Source organism: Lampris incognitus, chromosome 2, assembly GCF_029633865.1.
Source record: "Lampris incognitus isolate fLamInc1 chromosome 2, fLamInc1.hap2, whole genome shotgun sequence".
NCBI lineage: Eukaryota > Metazoa > Chordata > Actinopteri > Lampriformes > Lampridae > Lampris > Lampris incognitus.
In genome coordinates, this window is record NC_079212.1 from 71,108,650 (window position 1) to 71,133,850 (window position 25,201).

Here is a 25,201-nt window from a genome sequence, read left to right on the forward strand (position 1 = left end):
CTATAGTAAAACCATGATTTCTTACAAAATTCATACGTGTAGCCAGTATATGCTAATGTTATGTTTGTTTAGACTATGGTAAAACCATGATTTCTTGCAAAATTAATACATGTAGCCAGTATATGCTACTGTTATGTTTGTTTGTTTAGACTATAGTAAAACCATGGTTTCTTAGAAAATTAATACGTGTAGCCAGTATATGCTAATGTTATGTTTGTTTAGACTATAGTAAACCATGATTTCTTGCAAAATTAATACGTGTAGCCAGTATATGCTACTGTTATGTTTGTTTGTTTAGACTATAGTAAAACCATGATTTCTTGCAAAATTAATACGTGTAGCCAGTATATGCTACTGTTATGTTTCTTTGTTTAAACTATAGTAAAACCATGATTTCTTGCAAAATAAATACATTTAGCCAGTATATGCTACTGTTGTTTGTTTGTTTAGACTATAGTAAAACCATGATTTCTTGCAAACTTAATACATGTAGCCAGTATATGCTAATGTTATGTTTGTTTGTTTAGACTATAGTAAAACCATGGTTTCTTACAAAATTAATACGTGTAGCCAGTATATGCTAATGTTATGTTTGTTTAGACTATAGTAAACCATGATTTCTTGCAAAATTAATACGTGTAGCCAGTATATGCTACTGTTATTTTTGTTTATTTAGACTATAGTAAAACCATGATTTCTTGCAAAATTAATATGTGTAGCCAGTATATGCTACTGTTATGTTTGTTTGTTTAGACTATAGTAAAACCATGATTTCTTGCAAAATTAATACATGTAGCCAGTATATGCTACTGTTATGTTTGTTTGTTTAGACTATAGTAAAACCATGATTTCCTTTCTAAATTTATACATGTAGCCTGTATATGCTACTGTTGTTTGTTTGTTTAGACTATAGTAAAACCATGATTTCTTGCTAAATTAATACATGTAGCCAGTATATGCTACTGTTTTTGTTTAAACTATAGTAAAACCATGGTTTCTTGCAAAATTTATACATGTAGCCAGTATATGCTAATGTTATGTTTGTTTAGACTATGGTAAAACCATGATTTCTTGCAAAATTAATACATATAGCCAGTATATGCTAATGTTATGTTTGTTTAGACTATAGTAAAACCATGATTTCTTACAAAATTAGTACGTGTAGGCAGTATATGCTAATGTTATGTTTGTTTAGACTATGGTAAAACCATGATTTCTTGCAAAATTAATACATGTAGCCAGTATATGCTACTGTTGTTTGTTTGTTTAGACTATAGTAAAACCATGGTTTCTCTCTAAATTAATACATGTAGCCAGTATATGCTAATGTTTTGTTTGTTTTGACTATAGTAAAACCATGATTTCTTGCAAAATTAATACGTGTAGCCAGTATATGCTAATGTTGTTTTTGTTTAGACTATAGAAAAACCATGATTTCTTGCAAAATTAATACATGTAATCAGTATATGCTACTGTTGTTTGTTTGTTTAGACTATAGTAAAACCATGATTTCTTGCAAAATTAATACATATAGCCAGTATATGCTACTGTTGTTTGTTTGTTTGTTTAGACTATAGTAAAACCATGATTTCTTGCAAAATTAATACATATAGCCAGTATATGCTACTGTTATGTTTGTTTAGACTATAGTAAACCATGATTTCTTGCAAAATTAATACGTGTAGCCAGTATATGCTACTGTTATTTTTGTTTATTTAGACTATAGTAAAACCATGATTTCTTGCAAAATTAATATGTGTAGCCAGTATATTCTTCTGTTATGTTTGTTTGTTTAGACTATAGTAAAACCATGATTTCTTGCAAAATTAATACGTGTAGCCAGTATATGCTACTGTTATTTTTGTTTATTAAGACTATAGTAAAACCATGATTTCTTGCAAAATTAATACATGTAGCCAGTATATGCTAATGTTATGTTTGTTTGTTTAGACTATAGTAAAACCATGATTTCCTTTCTAAATTAATACATGTAGCCTGTATATGCTACTGTTGTTTGTTTGTTTAGACTATAGTAAAACCATGATTTCTTGCTAAATCAATACATGTAGCCAATATATTCTACTGTTTTTGTTTAAACTATAGTAAAACCATGGTTTCTTGCAAAATTTATACATGTAGCCAGTATATGCTAATGTTATGTTTGTTTAGACTATGGTAAAACCATGATTTCTTGCGAAATTAATACATGTAGCCAGTATATGCTACTGTTTTTGTTTAAACTATAGTAAAACCATGGTTTCTTGCAAAATGTATACATGTAGCCAGTATATGCTAATGTTATGTTTGTTTAGACTATGGTAAAACCATGATTTCTTGCAAAATTAGTACATGTAGCCAGTATATGCTAATGTTATGTTTGTTTAGACTATAGTAAAACCATGATTTCTTACAAAATTAATACGTGTAGCCAGTATATGCTAATGTTATGTTTGTTTAGACTATGGTAAAACCATGATTTCATTTCTAAATTAATACATGTAGCCTGTATATGCTACTGTTGTTTGTTTGTTTAGACTATAGTAAAACCATGATTTCTTGCGAAATTAATACATGTAGCCAGTATATGCTACTGTTTTTGTTTAAACTATAGTAAAACCATGGTTTCTTGCAAAATTTATACATGTAGCCAGTATATGCTAATGTTATGTTTGTTTAGACTATGGTAAAACCATGATTTCTTGCAAAATTAATACATGTAGCCAGTATATGCTAATGTTATGTTTGTTTAGACTATAGTAAAACCATGGTTTCTTACAAAATTAGTACGTGTAGGCAGTATATGCTAATGTTATGTTTGTTTAGACTATGGTAAAACCATGATTTCTTGCAAAATTAATACATGTAGCCAGTATATGCTACTGTTATTTTTGTTTATTTAGACTATAGTAAAACCATGATTTCTTGCAAAATTAATATGTGTAGCCAGTATATGCTACTGTTATGTTTGTTTGTTTAGACTATAGTAAAACCATGATTTCCTTTCTAAATTAATACATGTAGCCTGTATATGCTACTGTTGTTTGTTTGTTTAGACTATAGTAAAACCATGATTTCTTGCTAAATTAATACATGTAGCCAGTATATGCTACTGTTTTTGTTTAAACTATAGTAAAACCATGGTTTCTTGCAAAATGTATACATGTAGCCAGTATATGCTAATGTTATGTTTGTTTAGACTATGGTAAAACCATGATTTCTTGCAAAATTAGTACATGTAGCCAGTATATGCTAATGTTATGTTTGTTTAGACTATAGTAAAACCATGATTTCTTACAAAATTCATACGTGTAGCCAGTATATGCTAATGTTATGTTTGTTTAGACTATGGTAAAACCATGATTTCTTGCAAAATTAATACATGTAGCCAGTATATGCTACTGTTATGTTTGTTTGTTTAGACTATAGTAAAACCATGATTTCTTGCAAAATTAATACGTGTAGCCAGTATATGCTACTGTTATGTTTCTTTGTTTAAACTATAGTAAAACCATGATTTCTTGCAAAATAAATACATTTAGACAGTATATGCTACTGTTGTTTGTTTGTTTAGACTATAGTAAAACCATGATTTCTTGCAAACTTAATACATGTAGCCAGTATATGCTAATGTTATGTTTGTTTGTTTAGACTATAGTAAAACCATGGTTTCTTACAAAATTAATACGTGTAGCCAGTATATGCTAATGTTATGTTTGTTTAGACTATAGTAAACCATGATTTCTTGCAAAATTAATACGTGTAGCCAGTATATGCTACTGTTATTTTTGTTTATTTAGACTATAGTAAAACCATGATTTCTTGCAAAATTAATATGTGTAGCCAGTATATGCTACTGTTATGTTTGTTTGTTTAGACTATAGTAAAACCATGATTTCCTTTCTAAATTAATACATGTAGCCTGTATATGCTACTGTTGTTTGTTTGTTTAGACTATAGTAAAACCATGATTTCTTGCTAAATTAATACATGTAGCCAGTATAAGCTACTGTTTTTGTTTAAACTATAGTAAAACCATGGTTTCTTGCAAAATGTATACATGTAGCCAGTATATGCTAATGTTATGTTTGTTTAGACTATGGTAAAACCATGATTTCTTGCAAAATTAGTACATGTAGCCAGTATATGCTAATGTTATGTTTGTTTAGACTATAGTAAAACCATGATTTCTTACAAAATTCATACGTGTAGCCAGTATATGCTAATGTTATGTTTGTTTAGACTATGGTAAAACCATGATTTCTTGCAAAATTAATACATGTAGCCAGTATATGCTACTGTTATGTTTGTTTGTTTAGACTATAGTAAAACCATGATTTCTTGCAAAATTAATATGTGTAGCCAGTATATGCTACTGTTATGTTTGTTTGTTTAGACTATAGTAAAACCATGATTTCATTTCTAAATTAATACATGTAGCCTGTATATGCTACTGTTGTTTGTTTGTTTAGACTATAGTAAAACCATGGTTTCTTACAAAATTAATACGTGTAGCCAGTATATGCTACTGTTATTTTTGTTTATTAAGACTATAGTAAAACCATGATTTCTTGCAAAATTAATACATGTAGCCAGTATATGCTAATGTTATGTTTGTTTGTTTAGACTATAGTAAAACCATGATTTCCTTTCTAAATTAATACATGTAGCCTGTATATGCTACTGTTGTTTGTTTGTTTAGACTATAGTAAAACCATGATTTCTTGCTAAATTAATACATGTAGCCAGTATATTCTACTGTTTTTGTTTAAACTATAGTAAAACCATGGTTTCTTGCAAAATTTATACATGTAGCCAGTATATCCTAATGTTATGTTAGTTTAGACTATGGTAAAACCATGATTTCTTGCGAAATTAATACATGTAGCCAGTATATGCTACTGTTTTTGTTTAAACTATAGTAAAACCATGGTTTCTTGCAAAATTTATACATGTAGCCAGTATATGCTAATGTTACGTTTGTTTAGACTATGGTAAAACCATGATTTCTTGCAAAATTAATACGTGTAGCCAGTATATGCTACTGTTATTTTTGTTTATTTAGACTATAGTAAAACCATGATTTCTTGCAAAATTAATATGTGTAGCCAGTATATGCTACTGTTATGTTTGTTTGTTTAGACTATAGTAAAACCATGATTTCCTTTCTAAATTAATACATGTAGCCTGTATATGCTACTGTTGTTTGTTTGTTTAGACTATAGTAAAACCATGATTTCTTGCTAAATTAATACATGTAGCCAGTATATGCTACTGTTTTTGTTTAAACTATAGTAAAACCATGGTTTCTTGCAAAATGTATACATGTAGCCAGTATATGCTAATGTTATGTTTGTTTAGACTATGGTAAAACCATGATTTCTTGCAAAATTAGTACATGTAGCCAGTATATGCTAATGTTATGTTTGTTTAGACTATAGTAAAACCATGATTTCTTACAAAATTCATACGTGTAGCCAGTATATGCTAATGTTATGTTTGTTTAGACTATGGTAAAACCATGATTTCTTGCAAAATTAATACATGTAGCCAGTATATGCTACTGTTATGTTTGTTTGTTTAGACTATAGTAAAACCATGGTTTCTTACAAAATTAATACGTGTAGCCAGTATATGCTAATGTTATGTTTGTTTAGACTATAGTAAACCATGATTTCTTGCAAAATTAATACGTGTAGCCAGTATATGCTACTGTTATTTTTGTTTATTTAGACTATAGTAAAACCATGATTTCTTGCAAAATTAATATGTGTAGCCAGTATATGCTACTGTTATGTTTGTTTGTTTAGACTATAGTAAAACCATGATTTCCTTTCTAAATTAATACATGTAGCCTGTATATGCTACTGTTGTTTGTTTGTTTAGACTATAGTAAAACCATGATTTCTTGCTAAATTAATACATGTAGCCAGTATATGCTACTGTTTTTGTTTAAACTATAGTAAAACCATGGTTTCTTGCAAAATGTATACATGTAGCCAGTATATCCTAATGTTATGTTTGTTTAGACTATGGTAAAACCATGATTTCTTGCGAAATTAATACATGTAGCCAGTATATGCTACTGTTTTTGTTTAAACTATAGTAAAACCATGGTTTCTTGCAAAATGTATACATGTAGCCAGTATATGCTAATGTTATGTTTGTTTAGACTATGGTAAAACCATGATTTCTTGCAAAATTAGTACATGTAGCCAGTATATGCTAATGTTATGTTTGTTTAGACTATAGTAAAACCATGATTTCTTACAAAATTAATACGTGTAGCCAGTATATGCTAATGTTATGTTTGTTTAGATTATGGTAAAACCATGATTTCTTGCAAAATTAATACATGTAGCCAGTATATGCTACTGTTATGTTTGTTTGTTTAGACTATAGTAAAACCATGATTTCATTTCTAAATTAATACATGTAGCCTGTATATGCTACTGTTGTTTGTTTGTTTAGACTATAGTAAAGCCATGGTTTCTTACAAAATTAATACGTGTAGCCAGTATATGCTACTGTTATTTTTGTTTATTAAGACTATAGTAAAACCATGATTTCTTGCAAAATTAATACATGTAGCCAGTATATGCTAATGTTATGTTTGTTTGTTTAGACTATAGTAAAACCATGATTTCCTTTCTAAATTAATACATGTAGCCTGTATATGCTACTGTTGTTTGTTTGTTTAGACTATAGTAAAACCATGATTTCTTGCTAAATTAATACATGTAGCCAGTATATTCTACTGTTTTTGTTTAAACTATAGTAAAACCATGGTTTCTTGCAAAATTTATACATGTAGCCAGTATATCCTAATGTTATGTTTGTTTAGACTATGGTAAAACCATGATTTCTTGCGAAATTAATACATGTAGCCAGTATATGCTACTGTTTTTGTTTAAACTATAGTAAAACCATGGTTTCTTGCAAAATGTATACATGTAGCCAGTATATGCTAATGTTATGTTTGTTTAGACTATGGTAAAACCATGATTTCTTGCAAAATTAGTACATGTGGCCAGTATATGCTAATGTTATTTTTGTTTGTTTAGACTATAGTAAAACCATGATTTCCTTTCTAAATTAATACGTGTAGCCAGTATATGCTAATGTTATGTTTGTTTAGACTATAGTAAACCATGATTTCTTGCAAAATTAATACGTGTAGCCAGTATATGCTACTGTTATGTTTGTTTAGACTATGGTAAAACCATGATTTCTTGCAAAATTAATACATGTAATCAGTATATGCTAATGTTATGTTTGTTTAGACTATAGTAAAACCATGATTTCTTACAAAATTAGTACGTGTAGGCAGTATATGCTAATGTTATGTTTGTTTAGACTATGGTAAAACCATGATTTCTTGCAAAATTAATACATGTAGCCAGTATATGCTACTGTTATGTTTCTTTGTTTAAACTATAGTAAAACCATGATTTCTTGCAACATAAATACATTTAGACAGTATATGCTACTGTTGTTTGTTTGTTTAGACTATAGTAAAACCATGATTTCTTGCAAACTTAATACATGTAGCCAGTATATGCTAATGTTATGTTTGTTTGTTTAGACTATAGTAAAACCATGGTTTCTTACAAAATTAATACGTGTAGCCAGTATATGCTAATGTTATGTTTGTTTAGACTATAGTAAACCATGATTTCTTGCAAAATTAATATGTGTAGCCAGTATATGCTACTGTTATTTTTGTTTATTTAGACTATAGTAAAACCATGATTTCTTGCAAAATTAATATGTGTAGCCAGTATATGCTACTGTTATGTTTGTTTGTTTAGACTATAGTAAAACCATGATTTCCTTTCTAAATTAATACATGTAGCCTGTATATGCTACTGTTGTTTGTTTGTTTAGACTATAGTAAAACCATGATTTCTTGCTAAATTAATACATGTAGCCAGTATAAGCTACTGTTTTTGTTTAAACTATAGTAAAACCATGGTTTCTTGCAAAATGTATACATGTAGCCAGTATATGCTAATGTTATGTTTGTTTAGACTATGGTAAAACCATGATTTCTTGCAAAATTAGTACATGTAGCCAGTATATGCTAATGTTATGTTTGTTTAGACTATAGTAAAACCATGATTTCTTACAAAATTCATACGTGTAGCCAGTATATGCTAATGTTATGTTTGTTTAGACTATGGTAAAACCATGATTTCTTGCAAAATTAATACATGTAGCCAGTATATGCTACTGTTATGTTTGTTTGTTTAGACTATAGTAAAACCATGATTTCTTGCAAAATTAATATGTGTAGCCAGTATATGCTACTGTTATGTTTGTTTGTTTAGACTATAGTAAAACCATGATTTCATTTCTAAATTAATACATGTAGCCTGTATATGCTACTGTTGTTTGTTTGTTTAGACTATAGTAAAACCATGGTTTCTTACAAAATTAATACGTGTAGCCAGTATATGCTACTGTTATTTTTGTTTATTAAGACTATAGTAAAACCATGATTTCTTGCAAAATTAATACATGTAGCCAGTATATGCTAATGTTATGTTTGTTTGTTTAGACTATAGTAAAACCATGATTTCCTTTCTAAATTAATACATGTAGCCTGTATATGCTACTGTTGTTTGTTTGTTTAGACTATAGTAAAACCATGATTTCTTGCTAAATTAATACATGTAGCCAGTATATTCTACTGTTTTTGTTTAAACTATAGTAAAACCATGGTTTCTTGCAAAATTTATACATGTAGCCAGTATATCCTAATGTTATGTTAGTTTAGACTATGGTAAAACCATGATTTCTTGCGAAATTAATACATGTAGCCAGTATATGCTACTGTTTTTGTTTAAACTATAGTAAAACCATGGTTTCTTGCAAAATTTATACATGTAGCCAGTATATGCTAATGTTACGTTTGTTTAGACTATGGTAAAACCATGATTTCTTGCAAAATTAATACGTGTAGCCAGTATATGCTACTGTTATTTTTGTTTATTTAGACTATAGTAAAACCATGATTTCTTGCAAAATTAATATGTGTAGCCAGTATATGCTACTGTTATGTTTGTTTGTTTAGACTATAGTAAAACCATGATTTCCTTTCTAAATTAATACATGTAGCCTGTATATGCTACTGTTGTTTGTTTGTTTAGACTATAGTAAAACCATGATTTCTTGCTAAATTAATACATGTAGCCAGTATATGCTACTGTTTTTGTTTAAACTATAGTAAAACCATGGTTTCTTGCAAAATGTATACATGTAGCCAGTATATGCTAATGTTATGTTTGTTTAGACTATGGTAAAACCATGATTTCTTGCAAAATTAGTACATGTAGCCAGTATATGCTAATGTTATGTTTGTTTAGACTATAGTAAAACCATGATTTCTTACAAAATTCATACGTGTAGCCAGTATATGCTAATGTTATGTTTGTTTAGACTATGGTAAAACCATGATTTCTTGCAAAATTAATACATGTAGCCAGTATATGCTACTGTTATGTTTGTTTGTTTAGACTATAGTAAAACCATGGTTTCTTAGAAAATTAATACGTGTAGCCAGTATATGCTAATGTTATGTTTGTTTAGACTATAGTAAACCATGATTTCTTGCAAAATTAATACGTGTAGCCAGTATATGCTACTGTTATTTTTGTTTATTTAGACTATAGTAAAACCATGATTTCTTGCAAAATTAATATGTGTAGCCAGTATATGCTACTGTTATGTTTGTTTGTTTAGACTATAGTAAAACCATGATTTCCTTTCTAAATTAATACATGTAGCCTGTATATGCTACTGTTGTTTGTTTGTTTAGACTATAGTAAAACCATGATTTCTTGCTAAATTAATACATGTAGCCAGTATATGCTACTGTTTTTGTTTAAACTATAGTAAAACCATGGTTTCTTGCAAAATGTATACATGTAGCCAGTATATCCTAATGTTATGTTTGTTTAGACTATGGTAAAACCATGATTTCTTGCGAAATTAATACATGTAGCCAGTATATGCTACTGTTTTTGTTTAAACTATAGTAAAACCATGGTTTCTTGCAAAATGTATACATGTAGCCAGTATATGCTAATGTTATGTTTGTTTAGACTATGGTAAAACCATGATTTCTTGCAAAATTAGTACATGTAGCCAGTATATGCTAATGTTATGTTTGTTTAGACTATAGTAAAACCATGATTTCTTACAAAATTAATACGTGTAGCCAGTATATGCTAATGTTATGTTTGTTTAGATTATGGTAAAACCATGATTTCTTGCAAAATTAATACATGTAGCCAGTATATGCTACTGTTATGTTTGTTTGTTTAGACTATAGTAAAACCATGATTTCATTTCTAAATTAATACATGTAGCCTGTATATGCTACTGTTGTTTGTTTGTTTAGACTATAGTAAAGCCATGGTTTCTTACAAAATTAATACGTGTAGCCAGTATATGCTACTGTTATTTTTGTTTATTAAGACTATAGTAAAACCATGATTTCTTGCAAAATTAATACATGTAGCCAGTATATGCTAATGTTATGTTTGTTTGTTTAGACTATAGTAAAACCATGATTTCCTTTCTAAATTAATACATGTAGCCTGTATATGCTACTGTTGTTTGTTTGTTTAGACTATAGTAAAACCATGATTTCTTGCTAAATTAATACATGTAGCCAGTATATTCTACTGTTTTTGTTTAAACTATAGTAAAACCATGGTTTCTTGCAAAATGTATACATGTAGCCAGTATATCCTAATGTTATGTTTGTTTAGACTATGGTAAAACCATGATTTCTTGCGAAATTAATACATGTAGCCAGTATATGCTACTGTTTTTGTTTAAACTATAGTAAAACCATGGTTTCTTGCAAAATGTATACATGTAGCCAGTATATGCTAATGTTATGTTTGTTTAGACTATGGTAAAACCATGATTTCTTGCAAAATTAGTACATGTGGCCAGTATATGCTAATGTTATTTTTGTTTGTTTAGACTATAGTAAAACCATGATTTCCTTTCTAAATTAATACGTGTAGCCAGTATATGCTAATGTTATGTTTGTTTAGACTATAGTAAACCATGATTTCTTGCAAAATTAATACGTGTAGCCAGTATATGCTACTGTTATGTTTGTTTAGACTATGGTAAAACCATGATTTCTTGCAAAATTAATACATGTAATCAGTATATGCTAATGTTATGTTTGTTTAGACTATAGTAAAACCATGATTTCTTACAAAATTAGTACGTGTAGGCAGTATATGCTAATGTTATGTTTGTTTAGACTATGGTAAAACCATGATTTCTTGCAAAATTAATACATGTAGCCAGTATATGCTACTGTTGTTTGTTTGTTTAGACTATAGTAAAACCATGATTTCTTGCAAAATTAATACGTGTAGCCAGTATATGCTACTGTTATGTTTGTTTGTTTAAACTATAGTAAAACCATGATTTCTTGCAAAATAAATACATTTAGCCAGTATATGCTACTGTTGTTTGTTTGTTTAGACTATAGTAAAACCATGATTTCTTGCAAACTTAATACATGTAGCCAGTATATGATAATGTTATGTTTGTTTGTTTAGACTATAGTAAAACCATGGTTTCTTACAAAATTAATACGTGTAGCCAGTATATGCTAATGTTATGTTTGTTTAGACTATAGTAAACCATGATTTCTTGCAAAATTAATACGTGTAGCCAGTATATGCTACTGTTATTTTTGTTTATTTAGACTATAGTAAAACCATGATTTCTTGCAAAATTAATATGTGTAGCCAGTATATGCTACTGTTATGTTTGTTTGTTTAGACTATAGTAAAACCATGATTTCCTTTCTAAATTAATACATGTAGCCTGTATATGCTACTGTTGTTTGTTTGTTTAGACTATAGTAAAACCATGATTTCTTGCTAAATTAATACATGTAGCCAGTATATGCTACTGTTTTTGTTTAAACTATAGTAAAACCATGGTTTCTTGCAAAATGTATACATGTAGCCAGTATATGCTAATGTTATGTTTGTTTAGACTATGGTAAAACCATGATTTCTTGCAAAATTAGTACATGTAGCCAGTATATGCTAATGTTATGTTTGTTTAGACTATAGTAAAACCATGATTTCTTACAAAATTCATACGTGTAGCCAGTATATGCTAATGTTATGTTTGTTTAGACTATGGTAAAACCATGATTTCTTGCAAAATTAATACATGTAGCCAGTATATGCTACTGTTATGTTTGTTTGTTTAGACTATAGTAAAACCATGATTTCTTGCAAAATTAATATGTGTAGCGAGTATATGCTACTGTTATGTTTGTTTGTTTAGACTATAGTAAAACCATGATTTCATTTCTAAATTAATACATGTAGCCTGTATATGCTACTGTTGTTTGTTTGTTTAGACTATAGTAAAACCATGGTTTCTTACAAAATTAATACGTGTAGCCAGTATATGCTAATGTTATGTTTGTTTAGACTATAGTAAACCATGATTTCTTGCTAAATTAATACATGTATCCAGTATATGCTACTGTTATGTTTGTTTGTTTAGACTATAGTAAAACCATGATTTCTTGCAAAATTAATACATGTAGCCAGTATATGCTACTGTTATGTTTGTTTGTTTAGACTATAGTAAAACCATGATTTCTTGCAAAATAAATACATGTAGCCAGTATATGCTACTGTTGTTTGTTTGTTTAGACTATAGTAAAACCATGATTTCTTGCAAACTTAATACATGTAGCCAGTATATGCTAATGTTATGTTTGTTTGTTTAGACTATAGTAAAACCATGGTTTCTTACAAAATTAATACGTGTAGCCAGTATATGCTAATGTTATGTTTGTTTAGACTATAGTAAACCATGATTTCTTGCAAAATTAATATGTGTAGCCAGTATATGCTACTGTTATTTTTGTTTATTTAGACTATAGTAAAACCATGATTTCTTACAAAATTAATATGTGTAGCCAGTATATGCTACTGTTATGTTTGTTAGACTATAGTAAAACCATGATTTCTTGCAAAATTAATACATGTAGCCAGTATATGCTACTGTTATGTTTGTTTGTTTAGACTATAGTAAAACCATGATTTCCTTTCTAAATTAATACATGTATCCTGTATATGCTACTGTTGTTTGTTTGTTTAGACTATAGTAAAACCATGATTTCTTGCTAAATTAATACATGTAGCCAGTATATGCTACTGTTTTTGTTTAAACTATAGTAAAACCATGGTTTCTTGCAAAATTTATACATGTAGCCAGTATATGCTAATGTTATGTTTGTTTAGACTATGGTAAAACCATGATTTCTTGCAAAATTAATACGTGTAGCCAGTATATGCTAATGTTATGTTTGTTTAGACTATGGTAAAACCATGATTTCTTGCAAAATTAATACATGTAGCCAGTATATGCTACTGTTGTTTGTTTGTTTAGACTATAGTAAAACCATGGTTTCTCTCTAAATTAATACATGTAGCCAGTATATGCTAATGTTTTGTTTGTTTTGACTATAGTAAAACCATTATTTCTTGCAAAATTAATACGTGTAGCCAGTATATGCTAATGTTGTGTTTGTTTAGACTATAGTAAAACCATGATTTCTTGCAAAATTAATACATGTAATCAGTATATGCTACTGTTGTTTGTTTGTTTAGACTATAGTAAAACCATGATTTCTTGCAAAATTAATACATATAGCCAGTATATGCTACTGTTGTTTGTTTGTTTGTTTAGACTATAGTAAAACCATGATTTCTTGCAAAATTAATACATATAGCCAGTATATGCTACTGTTATGTTTGTTTAGACTATAGTAAACCATGATTTCTTGCAAAATTAATACGTGTAGCCAGTATATGCTACTGTTATTTTTGTTTATTTAGACTATAGTAAAACCATGATTTCTTGCAAAATTAATATGTGTAGCCAGTATATGCTACTGTTATGTTTGTTTGTTTAGACTATAGTAAAACCATGATTTCTTGCAAAATTAATACGTGTAGCCAGTATATGCTACTGTTATTTTTGTTTATTAAGACTATAGTAAAACCATGATTTCTTGCAAAATTAATACATGTAGCCAGTATATGCTAATGTTATGTTTGTTTGTTTAGACTATAGTAAAACCATGATTTCCTTTCTAAATTAATACATGTAGCCTGTATATGCTACTGTTGTTTGTTTGTTTAGACTATAGTAAAACCATGATTTCTTGCTAAATTAATACATGTAGCCAGTATATTCTACTGTTTTTGTTTAAACTATAGTAAAACCATGGTTTCTTGCAAAATTTATACGTGTAGCCAGTATATGCTAATGTTATGTTTGTTTAGACTATGGTAAAACCATGATTTCTTGCGAAATTAATACAAGTAGCCAGTATATGCTACTGTTTTTGTTTAAACTATAGTAAAACCATGGTTTCTTGCAAAATGTATACATGTAGCCAGTATATGCTAATGTTATGTTTGTTTAGACTATGGTAAAACCATGATTTCTTGCAAAATTAGTACATGTAGCCAGTATATGCTAATGTTATGTTTGTTTAGACTATAGTAAAACCATGATTTCTTACAAAATTAATATGTGTAGCCAGTATATGCTACTGTTATGTTTGTTAGACTATAGTAAAACCATGATTTCTTGCAAAATTAATACATGTAGCCAGTATATGCTACTGTTATGTTTGTTTGTTTAGACTATAGTAAAACCATGATTTCCTTTCTAAATTAATACATGTATCCTGTATATGCTACTGTTGTTTGTTTGTTTAGACTATAGTAAAACCATGATTTCTTGCTAAATTAATACATGTAGCCAGTATATGCTACTGTTTTTGTTTAAACTATAGTAAAACCATGGTTTCTTGCAAAATTTATACATGTAGCCAGTATATGCTAATGTTATGTTTGTTTAGACTATGGTAAAACCATGATTTCTTGCAAAATTAATACGTGTAGCCAGTATATGCTAATGTTATGTTTGTTTAGACTATGGTAAAACCATGATTTCTTGCAAAATTAATACATGTAGCCAGTATATGCTACTGTTGTTTGTTTGTTTAGACTATAGTAAAACCATGGTTTCTCTCTAAATTAATACATGTAGCCAGTATATGCTAATGTTTTGTTTGTTTTGACTATAGTAAAACCATTATTTCTTGCAAAATTAATACGTGTAGCCAGTATATGCTAATGTTGTGTTTGTTTAGACTATAGTAAAACCATGATTTCTTGCAAAATTAATACATGTAATCAGTATATGCTACTGTTGTTTGTTTGTTTAGACTATAGTAAAACCATGATTTCTTGCAAAATTAATACATATAGCCAGTATATGCTACTGTTGTTTGTTTGTTTGTTTAGACTATAGTAAAACCATGATTTCTTCAAAATTAATACATATAGCCAGTATATGCTACTGTTATGTTTGTTTAGACTATAGTAAACCATGATTTCTTGCAAAATTAATACGTGTAGCCAGTATATGCTACTGTTATTTTTGTTTATTTAGACTATAGTAAAACCATGATTTCTTGCAAAATTAATATGTGTAGCCAGTATATGCTACTGTTATGTTTGTTTGTTTAGACTATAGTAAAACCATGATTTCTTGCAAAATTAATACGTGTAGCCAGTATATGCTACTGTTATTTTTGTTTATTAAGACTATAGTAAAACCATGATTTCTTGCAAAATTAATACATGTAGCCAGTATATGCTAATGTTATGTTTGTTTGTTTAGACTATAGTAAAACCATGATTTCCTTTCTAAATTAATACATGTAGCCTGTATATGCTACTGTTGTTTGTTTGTTTAGACTATAGTAAAACCATGATTTCTTGCTAAATTAATACATGTAGCCAGTATATTCTACTGTTTTTGTTTAAACTATAGTAAAACCATGGTTTCTTGCAAAATTTATACGTGTAGCCAGTATATGCTAATGTTATGTTTGTTTAGACTATGGTAAAACCATGATTTCTTGCGAAATTAATACAAGTAGCCAGTATATGCTACTGTTTTTGTTTAAACTATAGTAAAACCATGGTTTCTTGCAAAATGTATACATGTAGCCAGTATATGCTAATGTTATGTTTGTTTAGACTATGGTAAAACCATGATTTCTTGCAAAATTAGTACATGTAGCCAGTATATGCTAATGTTATGTTTGTTTAGACTATAGTAAAACCATGATTTCTTACAAAATTAATACGTGTAGCCAGTATATGCTAATGTTATGTTTGTTTAGACTATGGTAAAACCATGATTTCTTGCAAAATTAATAAATGTAGCCAGTATATGCTACTGTTATGTTTGTTTGTTTAGACTACAGTAAAACCATGATTTCATTTCTAAATTAATACATGTAGCCTGTATATGCTACTGTTGTTTGTTTGTTTAGACTATAGTAAAACCACGATTTCTTGCAAAATTAAGACATGTAGCCAGTATATGCTACTGTTGTTTGTTTGTTTAGACTATAGTAAAACCATGATTTCTTGCAAAATTAATACATATAGCCAGTATATGCTACTGTTGTTTGTTTTTTTTGTTTAGACTATAGTAAAACCATGATTTCTTGCAAAATAAATACATTTAGCCAGTATATGCTACTGTTGTTTGTTTGTTTAGACTATAGTAAAACCATGATTTCTTGCAAACTTAATACATGTAGCCAGTATATGCTAATGTTATGTTTGTTTGTTTAGACTATAGTAAAACCATGGTTTCTTACAAAATTAATACGTGTAGCCAGTATATGCTAATGTTATGTTTGTTTAGACTATAGTAAACCATGATTTCTTGCAAAATTAATACGTGTAGCCAGTATATGCTACTGTTATTTTTGTTTGTTTAGACTATAGTAAAACCATGATTTCCTTTCTAAATTAATACATGTAGCCAGTATATGTTACTGTTATGTTTGTTTGTTTAGACTATAGTAAAACCATGATTTCCTTTCTAAATTAATACATGTAGCCAGTATATGCTACTGTTTTTGTTTAAACTATAGTAAAACCATGGTTTCTTGCAAAATTTATACATGTAGCCAGTATATGCTAATGATATGTTTGTTTAGACTATGGTAAAACCATGATTTCTTGCAAAATTAATACATGTAGCCAGTATATGCTACTGTTGTTTGTTTGTTTAGACTATAGTAAAACCATGGTTTCTTACAAAATTAATACGTGTAGCCAGTATATGCTAATGTTATGTTTGTTTAGACTATAGTAAACCATGATTTCTTGCAAAATTAATACGTGTAGCCAGTATATGCTACTGTTATTTTTGTTTATTTAGACTATAGTAAAACCATGATTTCTTGCAAAATTAATATGTGTAGCCAGTATATGCTACTGTTATGTTTGTTTGTTTAGACTATAGTAAAACCATGATTTCCTTTCTAAATTAATACATGTAGCCTGTATATGCTACTGTTGTTTGTTTGTTTAGACTATAGTAAAACCATGATTTCTTGCTAAATTAATACATGTAGCCAGTATATGCTACTGTTTTTGTTTAAACTATAGTAAAACCATGGTTTCTTGCAAAATGTATACATGTAGCCAGTATATGCTAATGTTATGTTTGTTTAGACTATGGTAAAACCATGATTTCTTGCAAAATTAGTACATGTAGCCAGTATATGCTAATGTTATATTTGTTTAGACTATAGTAAAACCATGATTTCTTACAAAATTAGTACGTGTAGGCAGTATATGCTAATGTTATGTTTGTTTAGACTATGGTAAAACCATGATTTCTTGCAAAATTAATACATGTAGCCAGTATATGCTACTGTTGTTTGTTTGTTTAGACTATAGTAAAACCATGATTTCTTGCAAAATTAATACGTGTAGCCAGTATATGCTACTGTTATGTTTGTTTGTTTAAACTATAGTAAAACCATGATTTCTTGCAAAATAAATACATTTAGCCAGTATATGCTACTGTTGTTTGTTTGTTTAGACTATAGTAAAACCATGATTTCTTGCAAACTTAATACATGTAGCCAGTATATGCTAATGTTATGTTTGTTTGTGTAGACTATAGTAAAACCATGGTTTCTTACAAAATTAATACGTCTAGCCAGTATATGCTAATGTTATGTTTGTTTAGACTATAGTAAACCATGATTTCTTGCAAAATTAATACGTGTAGCCAGTATATGCTACTGTTATTTTTGTTTATTTAGACTATAGTAAAACCATGATTTCTTGCAAAATTAATATGTACAGCCAGTATATGCTACTGTTATGTTTGTTTGTTTAGACTATAGTAAAACCATGATTTCCTTTCTAAATTAATACATGTAGCCTGTATATGCTACTGTTGTTTGTGTGTTTAGACTATAGTAAAACCATGATTTCTTGCTAAATTAATACATGTAGCCAGTATATGCTACTGTTTTTGTTTAAACTATAGTAAAACCATGGTTTCTTGCAAAATGTATACATGTAGCCAGTATATGCTAATGTTATGTTTGTTTAGACTATGGTAAAACCATGATTTCTTGCAAAATTAGTACATGTAGCCAGTATATGCTAATGTTATATTTGTTTAGACTATAGTAAAACCATGATTTCTTACAAAATTCATACGTGTAGCCAGTATATGCTAATGTTATGTTTGTTTAGACTATGGTAAAACCATGATTTCTTGCAAAATTAATACATGTATCCAGTATATACTACTGTTATGTTTGTTTGTTTAGACTATAGTAAAACCATGATTTCTTGCAAAATTAATATGTGTAGCCAGTATATGCTAATGTTATGTTTGTTTAGACTATAGTAAACCATGATTTCTTGCAAAATTAATACGTGTAGCCAGTATATGCTACTGTTGTTTGTTTGTTTAGACTATAGTAAAACCATGATTTCATTTCTAAATTAATACATGTAGCCTGTATATGCTACTGTTGTTTGTTTGTTTAGACTATAGTAAAACCATGGTTTCTTACAAAATTAATACGTGTAGCCAGTATATGCTAATGTTATGTTTGTTTAGACTATAGTAAACCATGATTTCTTGCAAAATTAATACATGTATCCAGTATATGCTAATGTTATGTTTGTTTAGACTATGGTAAAACCATGATTTCTTGCAAAATTAATAAATGTAGCCAGTATATGCTACTGTTATGTTTGTTTGTTTAGACTACAGTAAAACCATGATTTCATTTCTAAATTAATACATGTAGCCTGTATATGCTACTGTTGTTTGTTTGTTTAGACTATAGTAAAACCACGATTTCTTGCAAAATTAAGACATGTAGCCAGTATATGCTACTGTTGTTTGTTTGTTTAGACTATAGTAAAACCATGATTTCTTGCAAAATTAATACATATAGCCAGTATATGCTACTGTTGTTTGTTTTTTTTGTTTAGACTATAGTAAAACCATGATTTCTTGCAAAATAAATACATTTAGCCAGTATATGCTACTGTTGTTTGTTTGTTTAGACTATAGTAAAACCATGATTTCTTGCAAACTTAATACATGTAGCCAGTATATGCTAATGTTATGTTTGTTTGTTTAGACTATAGTAAAACCATGGTTTCTTACAAAATTAATACGTGTAGCCAGTATATGCTAATGTTATGTTTGTTTAGACTATAGTAAACCATGATTTCTTGCAAAATTAATACGTGTAGCCAGTATATGCTACTGTTATTTTTGTTTGTTTAGACTATAGTAAAACCATGATTTCCTTTCTAAATTAATACATGTAGCCAGTATATGTTACTGTTATGTTTGTTTGTTTAGACTATAGTAAAACCATGATTTCCTTTCTAAATTAATACATGTAGCCAGTATATGCTACTGTTTTTGTTTAAACTATAGTAAAACCATGGTTTCTTGCAAAATTTATACATGTAGCCAGTATATGCTAATGATATGTTTGTTTAGACTATGGTAAAACCATGATTTCTTGCAAAATTAATACATGTAGCCAGTATATGCTACTGTTGTTTGTTTGTTTAGACTATAGTAAAACCATGGTTTCTTACAAAATTAATACGTGTAGCCAGTATATGCTAATGTTATGTTTGTTTAGACTATAGTAAACCATGATTTCTTGCAAAATTAATACGTGTAGCCAGTATATGCTACTGTTATTTTTGTTTATTTAGACTATAGTAAAACCATGATTTCTTGCAAAATTAATATGTGTAGCCAGTATATGCTACTGTTATGTTTGTTTGTTTAGACTATAGTAAAACCATGATTTCCTTTCTAAATTAATACATGTAGCCTGTATATGCTACTGTTGTTTGTTTGTTTAGACTATAGTAAAACCATGATTTCTTGCTAAATTAATACATGTAGCCAGTATATGCTACTGTTTTTGTTTAAACTATAGTAAAACCATGGTTTCTTGCAAAATTTATACATGTAGCCAGTATATGCTAATGTTATGTTTGTTTAGACTATGGTAAAACCATGATTTCTTGCAAAATTAATACATGTAGCCAGTATATGCTAATGTTATGTTTGTTTAGACTATAGTAAAACCATGATTTCTTACAAAATTAGTACGTGTAGGCAGTATATGCTAATGTTATGTTTGTTTAGACTATGGTAAAACCATGATTTCTTGCAAAATTAATACATGTAGCCAGTATATGCTACTGTTGTTTGTTTGTTTAGACTATAGTAAAACCATGATTTCTTGCAAAATTAATACGTATAGCCAGTATATGCTACTGTTATGTTTGTTTGTTTAAACTATAGTAAAACCATGATTTCTTGCAAAATAAATACATTTAGCCAGTATATGCTACTGTTGTTTGTTTGTTTAGACTATAGTAAAACCATGATTTCTTGCAAACTTAATACATGTAGCCAGTATATGCTAATGTTATGTTTGTTTGTGTAGACTATAATAAAACCATGGTTTCTTACAAAATTAATACGTCTAGCCAGTATATGCTAATGTTATGTTTGTTTAGACTATAGTAAACCATGATTTCTTGCAAAATTAATACGTGTAGCCAGTATATGCTACTGTTATTTTTGTTTATTTAGACTATAGTAAAACCATGATTTCTTGCAAAATTAATATGTACAGCCAGTATATGCTACTGTTATGTTTGTTTGTTTAGACTATAGTAAAACCATGATTTCCTTTCTAAATTAATACATGTAGCCTGTATATGCTACTGTTGTTTGTGTGTTTAGACTATAGTAAAACCATGATTTCTTGCTAAATTAATACATGTAGCCAGTATATGCTACTGTTTTTGTTTAAACTATAGTAAAACCATGGTTTCTTGCAAAATGTATACATGTAGCCAGTATATGCTAATGTTATGTTTGTTTAGACTATGGTAAAACCATGATTTCTTGCAAAATTAGTACATGTAGCCAGTATATGCTAATGTTATATTTGTTTAGACTATAGTAAAACCATGATTTCTTACAAAATTCATACGTGTAGCCAGTATATGCTAATGTTATGTTTGTTTAGACTATGGTAAAACCATGATTTCTTGCAAAATTAATACATATATCCAGTATATACTACTGTTATGTTTGTTTGTTTAGACTATAGTAAAACCATGATTTCTTGCAAAATTAATATGTGTAGCCAGTATATGCTAATGTTATGTTTGTTTAGACTATAGTAAACCATGATTTCTTGCAAAATTAATACGTGTAGCCAGTATATGCTACTGTTGTTTGTTTGTTTAGACTATAGTAAAACCATGATTTCATTTCTAAATTAATACATGTAGCCTGTATATGCTACTGTTGTTTGTTTGTTTAGACTATAGTAAAACCATGGTTTCTTACAAAATTAATACGTGTAGCCAGTATATGCTAATGTTATGTTTGTTTAGACTATAGTAAACCATGATTTCTTGCAAAATTAATACATGTATCCAGTATATGCTACTGTTATGTTTGTTTGTTTAGACTATAGTAAAACCATGATTTCTTGCAAAATTAATACATTTAGCCAGTATATGCTACTGTTGTTTGTTTGTTTAGACTATAGTAAAACCATGATTTCTTGCAAAATTAATACGTGTACCCAGTATATGCTAATGTTGTGTTTGTTTAGACTATAGTAAAACCATGATTTCTTGCAAAATTAATACATGTAATCAGTATATGCTACTGTTGTTTGTTTGTTTGTTTAGACTATAGTAAAACCATGATTTCTTGCAAAATTAATACATATAGCCAGTATATGCTACAGTTGTTTGTTTGTTTGTTTACACTATAGTAAAACCATTATTTCTTGCAAAATTAATACATATAGCCAGTATATGCTACTGTTATGTTTGTTTAGACTATAGTAAACCATGATTTCTTGCAAAATTAATACGTGTAGCCAGTATATGCTACTGTTATTTTTGTTTATTTAGACTATAGTAAAACCATGATTTCTTGCAAAATTAATATGTGTAGCCAGTATATGCTACTGTTATGTTTGTTTGTTTAGACTATAGTAAAACCATGATTTCTTGCAAAATTAATACGTGTAGCCAGTATATGCTACTGTTATTTTTGTTTATTAAGACTATAGTAAAACCATGATTTCTTGCAAAATTAATACATGTAGCCAGTATATGCTAATGTTATGTTTGTTTGTTTAGACTATAGTAAAACCATGATTTCCTTTCTAAATTAATACATGTAGCCTGTATATGCTACTGTTGTTTGTTTGTTTAGACTATAGTAAAACCATGATTTCTTGCTAAATTAATACATGTAGCCAGTATATTCTACTGTTTTTGTTTAAACTATAGTAAAACCATGGTTTCTTGCAAAATTTATACGTGTAGCCAGTATATGCTAATGTTATGTTTGTTTAGACTATGGTAAAACCATGATTTCTTGCGAAATTAATACAAGTAGCCAGTATATGCTACTGTTTTTGTTTAAACTATAGTAAAACCATGGTTTCTTGCAAAATGTATACATGTAGCCAGTATATGCTAATGTTATGTTTGTTTAGACTATGGTAAAACCATGATTTCTTGCAAAATTAGTACATGTAGCCAGTATATGCTAATGTTATGTTTGTTTAGACTATAGTAAAACCATGATTTCTTACAAAATTAATACGTGTAGCCAGTATATGCTAATGTTATGTTTGTTTAGACTATGGTAAAACCATGATTTCTTGCAAAATTAATAAATGTAGCCAGTATATGCTACTGTTATGTTTGTTTGTTTAGACTACAGTAAAACCATGATTTCATTTCAAAATTAATACATGTAGCCTGTATATGCTACTGTTGTTTGTTTGTTTAGACTATAGTAAAACCACGATTTCTTGCAAAATTAAGACATGTAGCCAGTATATGCTACTTTTGTTTGTTTGTTTAGACTATAGTAAAACCATGATTTCTTGCAAAATTAATACATATAGCCAGTATATGCTACTGTTGTTTGTTTTTTTTGTTTAGACTATAGTAAAACCATGATTTCTTGCAAAATAAATACATTTAGCCAGTATATGCTACTGTTGTTTGTTTGTTTAGACTATAGTAAAACCATGATTTCTTGCAAACTTAATACATGTAGCCAGTATATGCTAATGTTATGTTTGTTTGTTTAGACTATAGTAAAACCATGATTTCTTGCAAAATTAATACGTGTAGCCAGTATATGCTACTGTTATTTTTGTTTGTTTAGACTATAGTAAAACCATGATTTCCTTTCTAAATTAATACATGTAGCCAGTATATGTTACTGTTATGTTTGTTTGTTTAGACTATAGTAAAACCATGATTTCCTTTCTAAATTAATACATGTAGCCAGTATATGCTACTGTTTTTGTTTAAACTATAGTAAAACCATGGTTTCTTGCAAAATTTATACATGTAGCCAGTATATGCTAATGATATGTTTGTTTAGACTATGGTAAAACCATGATTTCTTGCAAAATTAATACATGTAGCCAGTATATGCTACTGTTGTTTGTTTGTTTAGACTATAGTAAAACCATGGTTTCTTACAAAATTAATACGTGTAGCCAGTATATGCTAATGTTATGTTTGTTTAGACTATAGTAAACCATGATTTCTTGCAAAATTAATACGTGTAGCCAGTATATGCTACTGTTATTTTTGTTTATTTAGACTATAGTAAAACCATGATTTCTTGCAAAATTAATATGTGTAGCCAGTATATGCTACTGTTATGTTTGTTTGTTTAGACTATAGTAAAACCATGATTTCCTTTCTAAATTAATACATGTAGCCTGTATATGCTACTGTTGTTTGTTTGTTTAGACTATAGTAAAACCATGATTTCTTGCTAAATTAATACATGTAGCCAGTATATGCTACTGTTTTTGTTTAAACTATAGTAAAACCATGGTTTCTTGCAAAATTTATACATGTAGCCAGTATATGCTAATGTTATGTTTGTTTAGACTATGGTAAAACCATGATTTCTTGCAAAATTAATACATGTAGCCAGTATATGCTAATGTTATGTTTGTTTAGACTATGGTAAAACCATGATTTCTTACAAAATTAATACATGTAGCCAGTATATGCTACTGTTGTTTGTTTGTTTAGACTATAGTAAAACCATGATTTCTTGCAAAATTAATACGTGTAGCCAGTATATGCTACTGTTATGTTTGTTTGTTTAAACTATAGTAAAACCATGATTTCTTGCAAAATAAATACATTTAGCCAGTATATGCTACTGTTGTTTGTTTGTTTAGACTATAGTAAAACCATGATTTCTTGCAAACTTAATACATGTAGCCAGTATATGCTAATGTTATGTTTGTTTGTTTAGACTATAGTAAAACCATGGTTTCTTACAAAATTAATACGTGTAGCCAGTATATGCTAATGTTATGTTTGTTTAGACTATAGTAAACCATGATTTCTTGCAAAATTAATACGTGTAGCCAGTATATGCTACTGTTATTTTTGTTTATTTAGACTATAGTAAAACCATGATTTCTTGCAAAATTAATATGTGTAGCCAGTATATGCTACTGTTATGTTTGTTTGTTTAGACTATAGTAAAACCATGATTTCCTTTCTAAATTAATACATGTAGCCTGTATATGCTACTGTTGTTTGTGTGTTTAGACTATAGTAAAACCATGATTTCTTGCTAAATTAATACATGTAGCCAGTATATGCTACTGTTTTTGTTTAAACTATAGTAAAACCATGGTTTCTTGCAA